The sequence below is a fragment of the Podarcis filfolensis genome (genome assembly GCF_964270895.1).
Source record: "Podarcis filfolensis genome assembly, chromosome: 11".
Taxonomy (NCBI): Eukaryota; Metazoa; Chordata; class Lepidosauria; order Squamata; family Lacertidae; genus Podarcis; species Podarcis filfolensis.
The window spans coordinates 9,400,610-9,422,070 of NC_139613.1; the positions used below are offsets into that span (position 1 = coordinate 9,400,610).

Consider the following 21,461-nt stretch of genomic DNA (forward strand, 5'->3'; position numbering starts at 1 on the left):
TCCGTTTTATCAACAGCAGCACCCACAAAAAGTCCAAACAAAGCAAAACAATCAGTGCCCCCAATTTGTGGTTTTGTTTGACTGCGAGTAATATTCATGTCTGCATGAGGATGGCATGTAATTAACATGTCATAATCAAAATGACTAAGTTTGACACATTATAATCACTGCATGGAGATTATAGCATAGCCACGGGCAATCCGAACAGCCTATCTTAATATCATTTGCATAATGAAAGCATGGTGTCAGTAATAGCTTTTCTCCCTCTCTCTCCTCTTGTTATCATAATTTCACCCAGGGCTGCAAAGGGCTTTCTGGTACTGTCAGATGCTGCATGTAAAAAGCTACTGTGGCTTGAAGATTTTAGTCTAGATCAAAGCTGGACGGACACCAACCAGCCTTGCATCCTCTATTGCTGTTGCGGCTGTTCTGCAAAGGCCATCCAGGACATTTCAAATGTACAAAACCAGAGTCCACACTCACAAACTCTTAATGGTTATGACATCACACCATCCGAAGCATAGGGTCTTGCTTAAGAACATAGGAAGCCCCTTGCTGGATTAAACCAATGTCTAGGGTGGAGGTCCCCAACATGTCACCCATGGGAGCCACAGTCCCAGCAGTCGCACAAACACCAAGGCTCCCTGATGCTCCTATGTTGCTTTTTAAAATCAAGCATTTGGGACTGTTTGTGGACTGCCAGTTTTGGATTGTTGCCTGCTGATTTGTCTGTGTTTTACTCGTTTGGACAAGGTCTAGGTGCTTGCCTGTTTTGGCTAGGTCTGAGCATTGTCAGTTTTCCTTCTGTGAAATGGGTATTTTGCGGTGCCCACGATGGATTGTTCTACAGTCATACCTCGGGTTACAGATGCTTTGGGTTTCGCAATTTCAGCTTGCACACTGCGCCAAACACAGAAGTACCGGAATGGGTTACTTCCGGGTTTCAGCGCTTGCACATGCACAGAAGTGCAGAATCACGACCTGTGCATGCGCAGATGCACCGCTGCAGGTTGCGAACGTGCTTCCTGCACGGACCACGTTCGCAACCCGAGCATCCACTGTATTTGCAAATGTGCTGGTAAGTACGAAAAGACTCTGGCTGTTTACTTATTTACAGTAATACCTTGGCTCTTGAGTGGCTTAGCTGCCAAACAAATCAGCTCCCAAATGCCACAAACCCGGAAGAAAGTGTTCCGGTTCACGAACGTTTTTCGGAAGCTGAACGTCTGACGCAACTTCCACTTGAGTGCAGGAAGCTCTTGCAGCCAATTGGAAGCCGCACCTTGGTTTTCGAACGGACTCCCGGAACGGATTAAGTTCGAGAACCAAGGTACCACTGTGTCTATTTTGGCTCGTATGATCTATACCCTGGACAGCATCAGGTCCCAACCTTGTACCCTCCAGATGTTTTGGACGATAACTTCCATCTTCTCCACAGATCAGTGGAAGCATGCTACAGTTTATAATATTCCACTGATCTACTGCAAAACAGCTTGGCACCCAAATATGTAGAAACATACCTGCCAACATTCTGCAGATGAAAATAGGGACATTTCTCACTCCCTTCACCTGCCAATTGACCCTCCTTGACCCCCCCCCATTTTTGTGTCCCCACCCCACCCCTGGCAGAGAGTTTCCTAACAGAAAGGAGGGCACCAATTGCACACAGCAAACACAACCTCTGCTGTCCTGAGAAAACCCCTTAATCCCTATTTTATTTTATTTTTTGATTGATTTACAAAACAAAACACCAATAAATAAATTTTAGAAAGGGGCAAGTTTAGATGCAGACATTCCAGGATCGTATCAGAAGCTGAGGAAGCTTTTATAATTCTGGGCCTCCCCCTGGAAAATAGGGGCACCTGGAGGGTATGAGAGGAGTGAAACTGCTAGGAGAATATGAAATTCCAGCAAATAAGAAATGAACAGAGGAATAAAGGTAAAGGTACCCCTGCCCATACGGGCCAGTCGTGTCCGACTCCAGGGTTGTGCGCCCATCTCACTTAAGAGGCCGGGGGCCAGCGCTGTCCAGAGACACTTCCGGGTCACATGGCCAGCGTGACGAAGCTGCTCTGGCGAGCTGGCACCAGCGCAGCACACGGAAACGCCGTTTACCTTCCCGCTAGAAAGCGGTACCTATTTATCTACTTGCACTTTAGGGGTGCTTTCGAACTGCTAGGTGGGCAGGAGCTGGGACCGAAAGACGGGAGCTCACCCCGCCGCAGGGATTCGAACCGCCGACCATGCGATCGGCAAGCCCTAGGCGCTGAGGTTTTACCCACAGCGCCACCCGCGTCCCGAACAGAGGAATATTGGGCCCCAATTCTGGGTACTGCTTGACAGGACTTGACCCTTGGCAAGGCCTTTCTGGTAGTGGCTCCTCATTTGTGGAATGCGCTCACCCATGAACATTCAGGAGGAATCGAAAAACATCCCTGCTCTTCCAGGCAGTTGATGGATGGAAGATGCTGTTCCTTGCAACCTTGACATTATTAGCTGTGCGGATATGTGGCTGTTTTAAAATGCTTCTAGATGTTTTAATTTTATTTTAAAAAAATGTATTGCCTTGTTGTTTGCCGCCCTGGTCTCCTTTCAGAGGACTGGTGGGATAGAAATGGAAATAGTAGCAATACCACTACTAATAATAGCAATAAGCACAGAAAATTGGGAAACATTGGCCTGCGAGTGCTCCAATTGGAGAACAGCCTTTACCAAAGATGTTATGGCAAATCCTCACTGTGATCAACTTCTGCCCGGAAACCTATGTCCCCACTGTGGAAGGACAAGTGGATCCAGAATTGGCCTCCACAGTCACTTTCGGACTCACTGCTAAGACTGTGTTCATGGAAGACAATCTTACTCGCCCACGAGTGATCGCCAAAGAAGAATAGCAATAATACACACACGCAAATAAATGCCATACCTTAACCAGACAGTTGATCAAATCCCTCAGAAATGATTTTCAGAGAGGGATACCTGGACACCCCAAGATCTTTCTGCTCTTAGTTCGTAGCTTGATCATAGCTGCCCAGGAAGAAGGCTGGTATCACTTTCCCCAGGTTTGGTGGGTTATTTTCCTTGCAAGGGTTCCACAGAGAACTCTGTGTATCTCCCAAACACTGGGAGTGGGGGACAAAGGGACATTGGCCATTCATTCTGGTCCATCAACAAGCCTGACGAAAGATAACGGCAGCCAGAAGATTTAACAATATAATCAAGGTACACTCTTGGAATTCAGACGCATCTTTAAAGCACAGGAAACAAATGCAGTCTGTTGGAAAGAATTCAGCTGACAGATAATCTTCTCAAGGTCAGGTTTTTTTGTTGTTGTTGTTTAGTCGTTTAGTCATGTCCGACTCTTCGTGACCCCATGGACCAGAGCACGCCAGGCACTTCTGTCTTCCACTGCCTCCCGCAGTTTGGTCAAACTCATGCTGGTAGCTTCGGCAACACTGTCCAACCATCTCGTCCTCTGTCGTCCCCTTCTCCTTGTGCCCTCCATCTTTCCCAACACCAGGGTCTTTTCCAGGGAGTCTTCTCTTCTCATGAGGAGGCCAAAGTATTGGAGCCTCAGCTTCAGGATCTGTCCTTCCAGTGAGCACTCAGGGCTGATTTCCTTCAGAATGGAGAGGTTTGATCTTCTTGCAGTCCATGGGACTCTCAAGAGTCTCCTCCAGCACCATAATTCAAAAGCACCAATTCTTCGGCGATCAGCCTTCTTTATGGTCCAGCTCTCAATTTCATACATCACTACTGGGAAAACCATAGCTTTAAATATACGGACCTTTGTTGGCAAGGTGATGTCTCTGCGGTATAATTTGACCACTCCCTGAAGGGAATTCCACTTTGTGGCCAAGATGAACATATTTCTGCGGAAAGATACCTGCCAAATGTCTCCTTATTATTCATTTCTCACTTCATCTGTGCCCCTTAGTTGCTCCTGCTGCATCATGGATTTTGTAGTCTTAAGGCCACGTATAGCAGCTGCAGCTCTTCGGCATGTACCCGTTGTATTTACATGTCGTACTGTGGGCTTTGGTGTTGTTAAAGCTGCATAAACAGCAGTTTTCATTTATGATGTTTTAAGAAGACAGAATGCAAGCCTCACATTAATGCATTTGATACCTGTGAGGGGTTTTCCTCCCTTCTGAAGGGAGTTGGGTCGCCGTCGTTCCCCTCCTCCGCCACCATCAGAATATATTTTCCTGACCTACTTTACTTGAAATACTGGTTTCTTCCACCACTTCTTTCGCGCCTCGGTTTGCATCTGATTCTATTACATTAGCACACAGTAATCCTCCAGCAATCGTATGGCATTAGGAATTATAAGGTTATCTTATGGCAAAAGAAAATGTAGCAGTCGCTGCTGTAAGGCAATCCTATACGATTCCCCCAGATGCTGAAGCAAACACTCGTGAAGACAGGCTGCTGGGCAAGGCAGTAGATTCATATAAACCATTCAGTGCCTTGTCTCCAAAATCATGTTATTAGAACGACCTGAAATGAATTGGGAAAATGAGAAGCTGTCTTACATTGAGCCAGACCCTTGGTCTATCTAGCTCAGTATTGTCAGTACTGGCTGGCAGCAGCTTTCCAGGGCATCAGGCAAGGCCCTTTCCCAGCCCCACCTGGAGATCCCAGAAACTGAACTCAGGACTCGTACCTTGGTTTTCAAACAGCTTAGTTCTCGAACGTTTTGTCTCCAGAACGCCAGAAACCCAGAAGTGACTGTTCCGGTTTGCAAACTATTTTTGGAACCTGCACGTCCGAGGGGGTTTCCACAGCTTCCGATTGGCTGCAAGAGCTTCCTGCAGCCAATCAGAAGCCGCACTTTGGTTTCCCAACATTTTGGAAGTCGAACGGACTTCCGGAATGGATTCCGTTCAACTTCCATGGTATGGCTGTAGTTGCTTCCAATACACGAGGGTTCAGTTTAGAGCTGGCGTTATGTACTGAAGTTCTCACCCTGGGCCAGCAGGGGGATACTGTAGATAGTTCAGGTCCACATATGCAAATAAGGGATAGAAAGTGACATTCAGTGATTGGATAGTTACAGAAAGTTGTTACAGTTACGTTGTACTGGAGCTCTATATAAGCAGGCTGGCTGAACACTTCAGTTCAGTTCTGTTCTGACCTGTGAATAACAAGAGCTGTTTGGAGAATCGCTGTGTCGTCTGATATGCTCACCCACAACTTAACAGCTGGAATGAATTTGCTCTGAATTAAATCCCCTCAAAATTCTCATGATTTTGATATCATATCAAACGGGATTTTCTGCCTATTCCCATATCCACTGAATATTCTGTATTTGTCTCTGGTATCTTGTCCAATGGTATTCGATACCTGACTCACAAAAAGTGTTCAATATCAGACAAAATTTGATTGGTGACACACAATTTGAAGGATCTGATAAGTTCCATTCATATTTGAAATAATTTCATAAGGTATATGCAAAGATATTTTCTACAATCTGACGCAGGACGTCTGTCAAAATTAGATACCTGCAAGGCACTCTTAATTCTAATTTTCTGCCTTAACAATTGAATGGCAAAAAATTAACACTGACAAATTTCCATACTTGTAAATATTTATTGAAATTCAATTTCATTGACTGTATCACATCCTACCATTAGGATATTTTATAGTTGACAATGAACTGATATTTGTTGAATGATGTGCAACAGCATTTTGTAGTTGAAGGTGGCAGTTAGTAAGATTTCACATTTGACGCTTTCCAGCAGGAAAAAAAAATGTTCCAGCAAGTGAAAAGCACAAGCATTTAAACTGGAGGTAAAAATGTTGCATTAAAAAGTCAAAACTGAAATTGCTATTCAAAGTCAAAATCTGGCTTGCAGAACTGCATTTGCAACCCAGCCAGATGGGAGGGGTATTATTATTATTACATAATTATCACCGTTATTAGTATTCTTACCCTGTTTTGTTTCAAGAACGGAAAAAGAATGACAACTATTTTTAAATGAGATTTTTAAAAATCAGAAGATTTAAAATAAATGGGAAGAGTTCAGCTGGACAGTCCAGGTGGGACTTGATCACCGCCTGCCTTTCCAATGCATTCTTATCACCAACTCGCTCCACTCATAAAGTCCCATTCTTAAATCAGGCTGAAAAGCAAAATCTCCCCGCTCACTCCCAGAATCCTAGTGGTTTGTGTGCTTTTTGAATCGCCTGCTTTATGTTTAGCAAATATGCCCCCCGGGAGCTGATTAAAGGTTTATGAGAACCAAGAAAATCTGATAGGATTTGGGTTGAATCCATCCAGTTTTAAGTTTTCCTACCCATAAGCTTTTAAGTACTTTCAAACCATTATTTCTGCCTTTGATGCAAGCAGGGGCTTGTTTTTCCCACCTCCACCCGCTTCCCGGTGCAAAATGTGATGAATAAAAAGCAAATGCTAAGTCCCAGGGCAGATATTTTTAAAAATGATTATCAGATTTGGATAAGATTTTTCCCCCTTTAGAAAAGCAAACAAACAAGGCTTTTACATGGTCCCCACATAAACACATCAGTTCAGAAAAGCTCTTTAGATTGTCATATTATTATGGCTTTCGATGGAGCCCATCGCCTTCAACCAAACACTAGGCTGGATTACCGCAATGCGTTATATGTGGGGCTGCCTCTGAAGACGGTTTGGAAGCTTCAGCTGGTGCAGAACTTGGCAGCCAAGTTGCTCGTGGTTTGTCAAAGAAGTTAACTCTTTATTCGAAGAAACAAGACAGCTCGGCAACCCCTGCCAGCAGGTCTTGCCCCAATGAGGCAGTTGAAGGCGGTTGAAGGCCCACACCTTCCCACTGCTCCCCAAGGCTCTAAGGCTCCACCAAGGCTCTAAGGCTCCACCGTCTTTGTTAAATTGTAGGTGAGCATATCAGATGACACAGTGATTCTTCAGTCAGCTCTTGGTTATTCACAGGCCAGAACAGAACTGAAGGGTTCAGCCAACCTGCTTATATAGAGCTCAACTACAAAGCAACAGTAACAACTTTCTGTAACTATCCAAACACTGAAGGTCACTTTCAATTCCTTATTGGCATATGTGGACCTGAGTGAAAACTAACTACAGTATCCCGCTGCTGGCCCAGGGTGAGAACTTGTACTGACATAACAATCTTGTCTCTCGTTGCTCTACTCTTCATTTCTCTGCAGGTTTTGGGAGACCAGGGGGGAGGGGAGCTGGTCGCAGCAGGACAAGGAGGCTCTATTGATGTCTGACGCCAGAGGAATCAACCCCCACAGCAGGTGGCCAGGATCGGATAAGACAAGGAAAAGTTCTTACCATCTGCTTTTTATTCAATATTTACAGAGAGGGGCTTGAGAATGCAGCCCCTTGGAATAATGGCATTGTCCTTGTTGAGACTTCCATTCCTCCTGAGCTGGAGATATGTGGGATTGTTACATGTCACATGTCTGTTTACATTCCAGCACTGATTATTGGGAGTCTTGTGATAGGAAAGGGAAATATGCTATTTCCGCTCTGTATAGCTTTTGCTTTTGCAGCTCTCTCTCCGAAGAAGAAAGACAGAGAGAGAAGCTGTGTTTTTCTTTGTTCTGTTATGTTTGATTTAATTTGCAATAAATTAGGCTTAGATGTTAGGGACTCGGGTGGCGCTGTGGGTTAAACCACAGAGCCTAGGACTTGCCGATCAGAAGGTCGGCGGTTCGAATCCCTGCAACAGGGTGAGCTCTCGTTGCTCGGTCCCTGCTCCTGCCAACCTAGCAGTTCGAAAGCATGTCAAAGTGCAAGCAGATAAATAGGTACCACTCTGGCGGGAAGGTAAACAGCGTTTCCATGCACTGCTCTGGTTTGCCAGAAGCGGCTTAGTCACGCTGGCCACATGACCTGGAAACTTTGGCCTTTGGCCAGTAAAGTGAGATGAGCGCCACAACCCCAGAGTCCATCACGACTGGACCTAACAGTCAGGGGTCCCTTTACCTTTACCTTTACCTTTACCTTTAGGCTTAAATGTTACTCCTCAAGGTTAAGCTTCTGTTTGAACTCTACTTGTCGTGTGCTCATGTCCTTGGATATCGGCCCCATCAGCGTGACGGAAGACCGGAGTGATGAATCCCTGGCACTGCTGTGTTGGGGGAGGCACCAGGCCTTGGCGTTATCACCCAACAGTCCATTATTCCAAATCTCCACACACACCCCTTTTCTCCCACGACCTCATTCGTCAACAGCACCACCTCCCTTACGGTTGCTCCTGAGGGCCATCTGCCTCCGAGCTCTTTGCTCTCCTACTTTTAAGGCTCTCCGGGTTCTGGGAGATGGTGGGTCTGGAGTGCTTTCTAGTGATAAAGTGTTAGCCAGCTGCTCCAACTCTGCCTCCTCCTCCTCTCCCATTATTTCCCAACTTTTCCCCTTATCTTCCCCTGACCTGTGACTTCCCTCAAACCCCTGTTGTAATTCTGAAGTGTCTTCTTCGTCTTCTTCTCTGGAAGGGTCAAGCTGGGGAGGCGGTCTCCACCATTCCTCCTCTGCCCAGTCCCTGACACTGGATTCTTCAGCAGCCTGCCTCATCTCTGTCTCCTGGTCCCCATCCTCTCCTGCCTCTCAGTCTGGACTGCTTTCTGCCACAGCCTCTTCCTGCTCACTAAACCCTGTTGCCTCTTCAGCTTCCAACACCTCCTCCTTCCAGTCTGCTCCCAGTCTGCTCCCTCTGACCACTTATTGTCCCCCCACTTTCAGTCTCCTGGCTCTGAGCCATCTTCCCCTTGGGGGGTTCCTCAGCTGGGGCCTCTCATCAAGGCTTTATCATCTCAGAGACAGCTACGCCCAAGTCTACCTTAGCCAAGGCCATCCTTTTTGGATGGCTAGGACTGTTTTTAATTTTGTTGTATCTCTTTACAGTGGTACCTTGGTTCTCAAACTTAATCTGTTCCGGAAGTCCGTTCCAAAACCAAAGCGTTCCAAAGCCAAGATGCGCTTTCCCATAGAAAGTAATGCAAAATGGATTAATTTGTTCCAGACTTTTAAAAACAACCCCTAAAACAGCAGTTTAACATGAATTTCACTATCTAACAAGACCATTGATCTATAAAATTAAAGCAATAAACAATGTAGTGCAGTCGCAGAATCAATCAATCCATCAGTAGCTGAACTGGGTTCCACACAGTCACAAAAACAAAAAAAAGGAGCCACAAAAACGCAAAATAAATAACAAAAACAGACAGACCTCAATGCGGTACTCAAAACTGAAGCGTGGCACTCAAAACGGAAATGCGGCACTCAAAATGGAAGCGTAACACAGAATGGAGCACGTTTGACTTCCAAAAAAAGTTCGCAAACCGGAACACTTTCTTCAAGGTTTGCAGTGTTTGGGTTCCAAGTTGTTTGAGTACCAAGGCGTTTGAGAAGTAAGGTACCACTGTTTTTATAAGCTGTCTTAGGTTAGATTTCATCATAGAAAAGTGACGTATAAATGCCAAAAAAATAAACCTTTTTCATAGTACCACTCACATTGGCTCTTGATTGATTATATCTATTGATTAACAGATAATCTTTATCAGTACGCTTAGGACTTATATAAACACTTATTATTTGAAGCATTTGATGCCCACCAGTCTTACAACAACCCTGTAAGCAGATCAATATTATTATTGCCACATCTCAAGGGAAGGGATTGAGACAGAGAATACTGGCCGCCCAAGGATACCTAATGAGTTCATGTGGATGTAGGATTTGTCTTTCATTGTTATCCACACAATGTGCCAACCCTCATGTGAACTGCTAGAAGAGGAAGGGAGGGAATTAAACCTTAATTTTCAAAGAACTCTTGTCATTAGCACCACACTGATCCCAAATCAGTGGATTCCTCAGTTTTCCTGCTGAGACTGCATTCTTAGAGGCACAGAAATAGATCAGCGCATCAGAAACCTTCCTCAGATGAATATAGAAACTCACAATTAATTAGTTTTAATTGCTGTAAATATCCTTCCCAATAAAAATCTCAAGAATTTTCCAATCACACAGATTTATTGGGGCAATTAGAAAGCTGCTTGCAGATGTCACACTGCTCACCAAAAAAACAATAATGTATGGCTAATACAAGGCTTCCCCCATCTCCCCAAAAATAGTGGGTTTCTGATATCAGAGCTGGGTGGAGGACAGCAACTCAAAATGGAAATGAAGCCAAAGCAAAAAAAAAAAAAAAAAAGGCACAAACGTGGCGCAGTGTGAATGCAGCAGCAGGGGAAATACTAGACAGGCTCTGCTGGTGTGTTAGCACTGTGATGACCTCACTACCAGCTCATTGCTGCCCCTGCTGATAAGCCAACAAAATGTCAGCAATGAGAAGTCAGGGAAGTGTTGCTGCCCCATCAACCGCTACTGGCCCCACCCTCAAAGAAGCGAAGTAGCAAAGAAAAACGAAATGCTCATGATTTTAAAAGGTGCTAGAATCTTATGGTCGCTGAGCAAACCAGACCAAAGTATTTTCATCAGGTGAAAAATGAAAAGCTCATTTTTTGGTGGGCAGAGTGAAAACATTCATATCTGAGAAGTGATCAGAGGGGTTCTTTGTTTACATAAGAAAAAAAATATCCTTTACTGTATTTGGGAGAGGCCTTGATTAGAGAAAAGAGCTGTAGGTTCAGAACGGAGCTGTAGGGACAACACACTTTTACTCAGATTGTTTTAGCATTATTAAGAGAAACTTTGCCAATTAATTTGCTTTATTTCATTTCCTGCAACAACTCTATGCCCAGGATCCTGATTTGTGACAGGGACTTCTTGGTGGTGGCTCTCCATAATGCAATAAATAAATTTGTGGAATGCCCTCTCTGGTGAAGTGTTACTGTCTCCCTCATTATTAAGATTCAGGAGGAACTGAAATACATTCCTGCTCACCCAAGCATCCGACGGCTGAAAAATACTGTTCCTGGCAACCTAGGGATTTTTGGCTGTGAGGGTATGTGACAGTTTTTAAATGTTTTTAATTGCCACCCTGGGCGCCTTTGGGAAGAAGAGTGGGCTAGGAATTTATTATTAATAGTGATAATAATGCCAGTGGCAGAAGGAAGGAAGGAAGGAAGGAAGGAAGGAAGCTGTGCTCTTGCCATATCTAATGGTGAGTCCCACCTTGAGAAACTATTGAAAATGCCTTATCTCGGAAGAACAAGGAAATCCCAACTAAAGAATTATGGCAAGAGAAATTGATGGACTATGCAGAACTGGCAAAACTGACACATAAATTGCTGGACAAGGATAACTGTGACTTTAAAGATGAATGGGGGGGGCCACTAGGTGGCGCATCGGAAGATGGCTGACAATAACATCTCTCCGACCCACACGAGGTAATTTGGAGGCTATGATGGGGGTACTTAGCCTCCTTAACCCCCCCAGGATTGTGGGGGGGACGGCCCTTGCCTGCTGTGCCCTATACCACCCCCGAATTTGTGGGGGTGGGGGCACTAGGCACAAAGCCCTCCTGTGGGATTCCGGCACTCCTGGACGCCGTCCCTGATTCGCGCCGCTAGTTGCAAGCATCTTCAAAAGAAACAATTTGGACGAGATAAATTGCACATGCTTCAAAGATGAATGGGAACCTTTTACAAAGTATCTAAAGATCCAGCAAAGTGAATTGGACTCCTTGGCAGGCTTTGAATAAACACTCACAAACTTTTTATTGATAATAACCAGTTAGACAAATTAAGTATTTATACAATTTTGTAACATGCAGAAAATAGCATTTATAGAGAAACCAGAGATTGGAACTGAGGGAATTCAGGGGTGGGTGGAGAGGGGGGGTTGTTTTATGGGAGGGGGAGGGGGAAAAGGGCAGGGAATTAAGGGTGATATGTTTTAAGATAATATGCTCTGTCTAAATTCCTAATAAAAAAAGAAAAAAAGAAAATGTCTTATCTCCTTCCTGCTGGAGAAATCCTTTCTTCACCTCCCCAGTTTCTCTTCCTGCGCCCCTCAAGTAGAGTGGAGAATTTGAAGAGGTCATTTCCATATAGCTCAGTACAAATCCACTTTAAATGTCTCTGGTTAATTCGTGAATTTCTGTCTAAAAACCTCACTCAAGAGGCTGAATGAAAACCCCGATTTGACCCTGTGAAAGTGGATTAGATTTGTTTTAATTAGAAGGATCATTTGCTGATTATTAAATCGGAGAGGTGCTGGCAAAGGATCGCGGAACCACAGACAAGAGAGTTGCGGGTGTTGACCCCAGAAATGCAAAACATTTTACAAGCACACACACACAGTAGATTCATCTGAGAACTGCCTGCAAATTGAAACTAGGCTAAGCCGCCACAATGAAGGACAATTATCACACGTTTCATATCTGCTCTCACCGTTTTGCTAATGGCAATCATATGGAAAAGGAACAATCATTTGTGCCCTGCGATGTAATCCTTGCACTCACAGGTTACATTAAATAACAGGTTGCCCAAAGACGATCTCAGGAGACACCCATCCCAACACCAGACATCTGAAGCAATAAGGAAATTGCCCTTACCTCTTGGCCTGAGCCTTTAATGGTCCTGAAAGCTGCTGCTTTTGTCTAAATAAAGGCTTAGGAAATAGGTGGCGTGGTTTTAATGGAAAGATTAGCAGCTGGCATGGTTAGCCTACCACCATAACTGAGTCCTAAGAGGAGATTTCAGAGGTTAGGATTTTATTTGATGGAATTCCCTTGATTTGCATGTCTGTACTCCGCTCCCCCAGAATTACAAGGCATAGTTTATTTGGGTAAATGTTGGTGTTTGTTATTCTATTCATATGGCAGGATGGTCCATTCAAACTTCAACATGGTGGATAAATTATCCCCTCCCAGGTTTTGAGACTTATGCAGTGGAAGGAAAGAAGAAAATCAGGCCTAGAGTTAAATGATGGCTACTCAGTAGTGAAGAATGCACAGATAAACCATGTCTTACTACTTCCACAACTAAATTCCCCAAAAAATCTGGGTCAAGCTTTGTAAGGAGCAGCTTTCTCACCTCTGGCCCTACAGAAATTCAATTATCTCCACCTACCTTAGTGGTTCGAATCCCCACGACGGGGTGAGCTCCCGTTGCTCGGTCCCTGCTCCTGCCAACCTAGCGGTTCAAAAGCACGTCAAAGTGCGTGTAGATAAATAGGTACCGCTCCAGCGGGAAGGTAAACGGCATTTCCATGTGCTGCTCTGGTTCGCCAGAAGTAGCTTAGTCATGCTGGCCACATGACCCGGAAGCTGTACGCCGGCTCCCTCGGCCAGTAAAGTGAGATGAGCGCTGCAACCCCAGAGTCGGTCACAACTGGACCTAACGGTCAGGGGTCCCTTTACCTTTTACTTTAGTGGCAGACACTGAATGCTCACCCGTAAACATTTTCAGTGTGAAAATAGAACCTGTGAGGGGGCAAAATGTCCCCTAAATTCTCATTGATCCCTTCTGCCTTTTTTATGGCTCACTGCATGGAAGTTCCTTCAACGCCTTTGAAACCAAGACTTCTTCCTAGGAACAGAGCCAAGTCGATCAGGGATCGTGTAGCGCATGGGTAGGCAAACTAAGGCCAGGAGGCTGGATCCGGCCCAATTGCCTTCTAATTCCAGTCCGTGGATGGTCTGGGAATCAGTGTGTTTTTACATGAGTAGAATGTGTGTTTTTATTTAAAATGCACCTCTGGGTTATTTGTGGGGCATAGAAATTTGTGTGTTGTTGTTGTTTTTTCAAAATGTAGTCTGGCCCCTCGTAGGGTCTGAGGGACAGTGGACCAGCCCCCTGTTGAAAATGTTTGCTGACCCCTGATGTAGCGAATGTAGTGGCACAACACAGCCAACCAGGTTTGGCTACACGCAACCTGGTTCAGAGAGCGATGGGAATGTTTACTGCTCTCACTCAGAAAGGAGGAATTGTTGTTCTGGTTGGCGCTCATTTGTCTCGACATGGAGGCAATGTAGGAGTTGCTGGAAGGAGACGTACAAGGCATCATCCAACCGCCTTAGGGACTCCACTCTGGATTTGTGCAAGGTTTAATCCTTTGCTTTTTCTTCTCTCAAAGAAGGCAGCAGAGATTTAGGGCCAGAGTTTCCCTTCTCTTAGACGGGCTACCTTAATACTGTGGTACCTTGGTACTCAAATGCCTTGGTTCTCAAATGCCGAAAACCCAGAAGTAAATGTTCCGGTTTTTGAACGTTTTTCAGAAGCCGAACGTCTGATGCGGCTGTCGGCTACTGTTTCCAGGGTGCCTGCACCAATCAGAAGCTGCGCCTTGGTTTTTGAATATTTCGGAAGTCAAACGAACTTCCAGAACGGATTAAGTTTGGAGCTTTTGTTTTTGAAGAATAAGAAGAGTTTGGATTTGATATCCCGCCTTTCACTCCCTTTAAGGAGTCTCAAAGTGGCTAACATTCTCCTTTCCCTTCCTCCCCCACAACAAACACTCCGTGAGGTGAGTGGGGCTGAGAGACTTCAAAGAAGTGTGACTGGCCCAAGGAGCTGCATGTGGAGGAGCGGAGACGCAAACCCGGTTCCCCAGATTACGAGACTACCGCTCTTAACCACTACACCACACTGGCTCTCTTTTGCTGTTTATTTTTGCATTTTTGTTTTTGAGGCTTTTTCGGTTAATTTGTTTTTCTCAGAAGGGTAGTAGGAGATGGGTGATTCACTCAATCACCCATCTCCTACTACCCCTTCTGAGAAAAACTCCACCCCACCCTCCCACTATATATAAGGACCTGGTGGCTTCTGTTTCAGTGTATCTGAAGAAGTGTGCATGCACACGAAAGCTCATACCAAGAACAAACTTAGTCGGTCTCTAAGGTGCTACTGGACAATTTTTTAATTTATTTCGACTGCGTCAGACCAGCACGGCTACCTGCCTGAATCAAGGTACCACTGTAATCTCAATGGGTCCAATCCCTGGCACCTCCAGGTAGGGCTGGGAGAAAGTCCTGTTTGAAACTCCAGAGAGCTACTGCCAATCAGTGTAGATCATGGGTAGGCAAACTAAGGCCTGGGGGCTGGATTCTGTCCAATCGCCTTCTAAATCTGGCCCACGGACAGTCCGGGGATCAGTGTGTTTTTACATGAGTAGAATGTGCCCTTTTATTTAAAATGCATCTCTGGGTTATTTGTGGGGTCTGCCTAGTGTTTTTACATGAGTAGAATGTGTGCTTTTATTTAAAATGCATTTCTGGGTTATTTGCGGGACATAGGAATTCATTCATTCCCTCCCAAAAAATATAGTCCGGCCCCCGACAAGGTCTGAGGGACAGTGGACCGGCCCCCTGCTGAAAAAGTTTGCTGACCCCTGGTGTAGATAGTACTGAGGCAGATGGAATAAAGGCCCGACTTAATAAAAGGCAGCTTCCTGTGTTTGCAATGAAGGAACCCGGCATCTTTCTGGAACCAAAAAGAGGAAGAGGCATTCAAAAGACACAGAAACATCAGCTCACTTGGTGACCTTGGTGTGGAAGGTCTTGATATGCAAGGCCTGGGACACAACATCCCCGACGTCCTCCCTGCTCCCGGCAGGTCTGTCAGTGGATTGGCGTGGATGTGCTCAATTCCATTATGATTCTTTCTTTCCCCTCCTGGTGTCTAGAGGGATCGCTTCTGTGTCACAAGCGCAGAGAATAAACCTTGACCTTAATCTCCACCAGGATCAAGGGCCAAGAGGAGAGATCAATTTTTACTTTAAATGGAAAAACACAAAAGGTTTCTAAATCAATAATACAGAGGGACTTGGGCACCCGGCAAACGTGCCGGGCTTCTGATACCTCCCGAAACAAGAAAGTGGATGAGAGGTGCTCTTGTTACACCAAGCAAAGCAAAATGCTTTGATACGGACCTAGCTCTGAGATGGAGGAAATTGGTAGAGAGATGGGGCAGTGAAACTGAGCTGGAAAAAAGAATAGCGATGCATTTGGCTTGCGTTCCTGCACTCAGCTGAGACTCTGCGGCAACGCATGCTGTGGGCGTACCATAAATTTAAGGCAAAAATTAGACACATGGCTTCCTCTGAATAATTCTGGGAATTGTAGTTCACCTCACACAGAGGTACCGTTCCCAGCACCCTTAGCAAACTACAGGTCCCAGGATTCTTTGGGAGAGGTTTGCTCCTCAAACACATTTTTACATGCACAGTATATATGGATCCAGTTGCACTGCCAGCCTGAGGCCTGGTTACTGGGCTAAAGAAAACACAGGCTGCTCATTAATCTAGGCCGGTGGATATATGACTGGGTTTGTGAGCTTGCTTTTGCTGGGTAATCTCATTTATATCAGGTCTAATTTGAGACAAACAAACTCTCATCTCCTCATCAACCTGAAGAATCCTTTCTCAATGCTGATCTTGCATATTTGTCAGAATTAAAAATCCCTCTTCACAACAACATGTCGTGGAAAACTGTAGAGAAGAATAGCCAATGCTCTTGAAGAGAGGCATGGATACTATTTCTGGTTGTATATCTATATAAATTATTTTGATGCTATGCTGTGCTATGCTACACTGCAATGTTTCTATGGGTGGATCTACACACAGGAAGGAAAACACTATAAATAAGTCAGAAATTAAATCATTATAACCAGTGCTCTTTTTTTCCTAAAAAAAATGTTTAGGGGTACTCTCATTTTGACTCAAGAAAATCACCATTTTATAGTTCAAATCGGGGAAAATAAAAACAGTAAATGGACAAAAGTACAAAAATGTTTAGCGGTATGTGTACCCCTGCATACCGCCAGAAAAAATCACTGATTATAACAAAAGAAAAAAACACTATGTAAAATCTCAAATAATTTTTTCTCTCTCTCCAGCACCATCTGGAGTTGCATGTTTATAACACATTCAAAGCACTGGGGTGTTTTTTACTAATGTAGCTGAGTCCCATGTTTCTTTGATTGTCTTGGAATCTTCCTGCCACACTTGCCAGCCGCTCCTGCCATGCCCTTTGAGAACCATTGCAATATGAGAAGCAAAAGGCGGTCACCCTTCAGATTCTCAGGATTTTGGATGCAGTTTTCCAGCCAAGCAACCGCATATATTAGAGAAAAGTGTGCCTTAAAATGCATATATTAGTGAAAATCATTTGAAGTGCTACATCGGGCTGCTGCTCTGTTAGGCTGATCTCTTGTGCAACACAAAACAGGCAGCCTCACAGAATCTACTTTGCAAAGGATTAACGAAAGCAACCTACAAAAATGCATTAAGTGTGGGGGGGAATTGTCTGTAAAAATGTGCACTTGAGACAAAACTGCAAACTAAAAAGTGTGTGTGTTAGGAGACATTCACAATGAAATGCTGGAGAATTTTCATGAGGATTTTTTAAAGACACACATACACAAATAGCTGCACACAAGTGGAGAACTGAATTGGAGACTGGAGAAAACTGAGAAATCATTTGATTTCTGGAGGTATGAGACCATACCCCCCCCCAAGTTTCCCTATTATCCAGAGAAAGTCCTGGATTTACAGAAGTGATCCCAGATTCTGACTGATCCTGGAATGTCCTGCTTTTCCATAGGGCATCCCTATTTTCATTGGAGAAATCTTGGAGGGTATGGAGTTATGCAACCCCCGAGCCAAGGCGATAAGTAACTATTCAACCTTCCCCTGTTTAGGGAAGGTTTTTGGTGTTTAATGTTTTATTATGTTGTTATATACACCCTTGTGCAAATTAATTGAAACAATGTAGTTTATTGTACAAAACTCACATATACATGTACAAAAACTCACATATACGTACATTAGTAATGGATATGACCTCTGCTATTTTGAAGCAGCATTTGAACACGGTTTGGCATGGAGTCTACTAGTTTCAAACAGTCACTGCTGATTTTCAGATCCCTGAACCACACTTGAATCAGCGCCTGAATGAGCTTCTCCATAGTCGTACAGTCTACAGCACGGAGGTGACTTTTGCATATATCCCACAAATTCACAATGGGATTTACGTCTGGGTAATTCCCTGGCCAATCAAGTACCTGTGTTTGCTGCTCTGTCATGAATTTCTTCACCACTTTCGATGTGTGACAGGGGGCTAGGTCCTGCTGCAATATCCCAGTACCGTCCGGATACCTCTTTTCCAGCTCTGGAATAACTCTGTTTCGTAGAACCTCAGTATATTGTGGCAAGTGCATCATTCATTCCATTGGCTGCAGGCTTCCAACGCCATAATGATCAACTGACTTCGTGTTTGTTTTGAGTACAAGATTACAAGTAAGATAGAAAACATGCTTTGTTTCAATTAATTTGCACACAGGTGTATGTTGGAAGCTTCCCAGAGTGGCTGGGGCAGCCCAGTCAGATGGGTGGGGTATAAATACAGTGGTGCCCCGCAAGACGAACGCCTCGCAAGACGAAAAACCCGCTAGACGAAAGGGTTTTCCGTTTTGGAGGCGCTTCGCAAAACGAATTTCCCTATGGGCTTCCTTCGCAAGACGAAAGCCCATAGGGAAATCTCCAGGACAGCGGGGAAGCGCAGCGCGTCTTCCCCACTGTCCTCGGACCTCCTCCGAAGGCTGGCGGTGGGGCGGAGAGACCTCTTCCCGCCGCCAGCCTTCGGAAGGCTCCTCCGAAGGCTGGCGGTGGGGCGGAGAGACCTCCTCCCACCGCCAGCCTTCGGAAGGCTCCTCCGAAGGCTGGAGGTGGGGCGGAGAGACCTTCTCCCCGCGCCAGCCTTTGGATGGCTGTCCTGAAGACTTGCGGTGGGAGGAGGGTTTTCCTTCCCACCGCCAACATTCAGAGTGCTGTTCTGAATGTTGGCGGTGGGGAGGAAAAACCCTCCTCCCACCGCAAGCCCCGGGAACAGAGGAGAAGCACTGCGCGCCTTCCCCTCTGTTCCCGTACCTGTCCTGAAGGCTTGCGGTGGGGAGAAAAGCCCTTCTCCGCACCGCCAGCCTGGCAAGCGGTCTCCATAGGAACGCATTAATTGATTTTCAATGCATTCCTATGGGAAACCGTGCTTCGCAAGACGAAAAACTCGCAAGAAGAAAAAACTTGCGGAACGAATTAATTTCGTCTTGCGAGGCACCACTGTAATAAAATTACGATGGTGATAATGATGATGATGGAATAGGATGTCCCTATTTTCATCAGAGAAATGTTGGGAGGGTACACAAGACCAGAAATAAATAAATAAACAAAAAGCACAAGGCTGCATCACTTTTAACAAAAGCATAGATTCTCCAAGAGAAGGTTTAATATTTCACGCTGACAAGCCCTCTGTGATATGCTGGGCGGATGTAAATAAGTTAAGAGAAAGTGATATTTACCCCCACCCCACCCCCGGCAATAAAACATTCATGAAAGCTGAGCTCTCAATAAAAGCTAAATATGACACATTCTTCCCTGAGGGTGACCTCCAAAGGTTAGAGATGAAAAGTTTTTGGTCTAACGGAAAGTAACATAACCCACGGCATTAATGTAAACCACTGTCTTATCGGTAGAGAAATATCTCTTGGCAATCCTGGTTTTCTACTGCAATTACAGCTGAGTAAGCCAGGGCAGGAAAGCAAGGAAGGGCTCCTCTGACAACATAAGAGGATTAGGCCTGCTGGATTAGGCCAAAGGTCCATCTGTTCTCACAGTGGCCAACCAGGTAAAAGGTAAAGGTAAAGGACCCCTGGATGGTTAAGTTCAGTCAAAGGCGACTATGGGGTTGTGGCGCTCATGTGGCTTTCAGGCTGAGGGAGCTGGTGTTTGTCCACAGACAGCTTTCCGGGTCATATGGCCAGCAGGACTAAACTGCTTCTAGCACAATGGAACACTGTGACAGAAACCAGAGCGCACGGAAACGCTGTTTACCTTCCCGCCGGAGTGGTACCTATTTATCTACTTGCACTTTGATGTGCTTTCGAACTGCTAGGTTGGCAGGAGCTGGGACAGAGCAACAAGAGCTCGCCCTGTTGGGGGCATTCAAACCGCCGACCTTCCCATCGGCAAGCCCAAGAGGCTCAGTGGTTTAGACCACAGCCCCACCCTGAAGGGTGGCTGCCTTTTGCTTCTCATATTGCAATGGTTCTCAAAAGGCATGGCAGGAGAGGCTGGCCAACTAGCTGCCCTAATGGGAAACTTGCAAGCAGGACCTGAGAGGCAACAGCACTCTCAACACACTTGTCATTCCCAGGACACTTGTCATTCAGAGGAATAATGCCTCTGAGAGTGGAGATAAAACACAGGGCTGGAGGAGAAAGTTTATTCACTTTTCGTTTAAGGGCAAACTCACTGAAATTTGCATTTTTTTGAAACAATATGTGAATTGAAATGCAGCCACTCTTGGCAATCCACACTGATAGCGCCAAGGTTGCAGGTTCAATCCCCATGTGTGATGTCTGAATATTCCTGCATTGCAGTGGGTTGGACTAGAGGATCCTCAGGCCTCTTCCAGCTCTATGCTTCTGTGATTCTCTGAATTTTGCAGTGCTGCTCTCCAGCCTAGTACTGTGTACAAAGAATCCTCGGCTCCCAAACATCTCCATTTTGGAATAATAATAATAATAATAATAATAATAATAATAATAATAATTTATTATTTATACCCCGCCCATCTGGCTGACTTTCCCCAGCCACTCTGGGCGGCTCCTAATCAAGTATTAAAAACAGTACAGCATTAAATATTAAAAACTTCCCTGAACAGGGCCGCCTTCAGGTGTCTTTTAAAGATAGGATAGCTGCTTATTTCCTTCACATCTGGTGGGAGGGCGTTCCACAGGGCGGGTGCCACTACCAAGAAGGCCCTCTGCCTGGTTCCCTGTAACTTGGCTTCTCGTAGTGAGGGAACCGCCAGAAGGCCCTCGGCACTGGACCTCAGTGTCCGGGCTGAACGATAGGGATGGAGATGCTCCTTCAGGTGTACAGGACCGAGGCCGTTTAAGCTCCCAAATTACAAAACCCCGGAAGCAAATGCTCCGCTTTTTAAATGTTTTTTGGAAGCCAAACGTCCAACACAGCTTCTGCTTGAGTGCAGCAAGCTCCTGCAACCAATCAGAAGCCGCGTCTTGGTTGTCAGACATTTCAGAAGCCGAACGGGCTTCCGGAACGGTTTACGCTAGACAACCGCGGTTTGACTGCACTAGGGCAAAGTGTGTGTGTGTAAATGAACACATTGGCGAAAATAACATGCAAAATTGCATCGCGTTAGGGGGAATCGGTTTGCAAAGAGGTGCACATTGCATGTAAAAATGTGTGTGTTAGGAGAGGTAAGCATCGGCAAGAGTCTTGATTGCACAAGGATGGAAAAATGAGGAAACCCCGACAAAAGAACAGTGGCAAGAGAAATTGATGAACTATGGAGAACTGGCAAAATTGACATGCAAACTACGAGACAAGGACAACTGTGATTTCAAAGAAGAATGGGAACCTTTTACAAATTATACAACAAAATGAATTGGACTCCCTGGCAGGTTTTGAATAGACATACCCAAATTTATCGAGGGACAACATAGAAGATAGATAATATAAGGATGTATACAGTTTTATAATATGCAGAAGTTAACATTGGATGAGAAATCAGAGA

General features: G+C 45.1%; 1 long non-coding RNA gene across 1 annotated transcript in view; it reads right to left on the bottom strand.

The window, feature by feature from the left end:
• The window catches only part of LOC310744513, a 294,405-nt gene that overhangs the window by 33,193 nt on the left and 239,751 nt on the right, over positions 1-21,461 (bottom strand). Inside the window, exon 2 of the long non-coding RNA XR_014539589.1 lies at positions 20,670-20,738. This is a non-coding gene — a long non-coding RNA (uncharacterized lncRNA). The remainder of the gene's footprint in view (positions 1-20,669; positions 20,739-21,461) is intronic.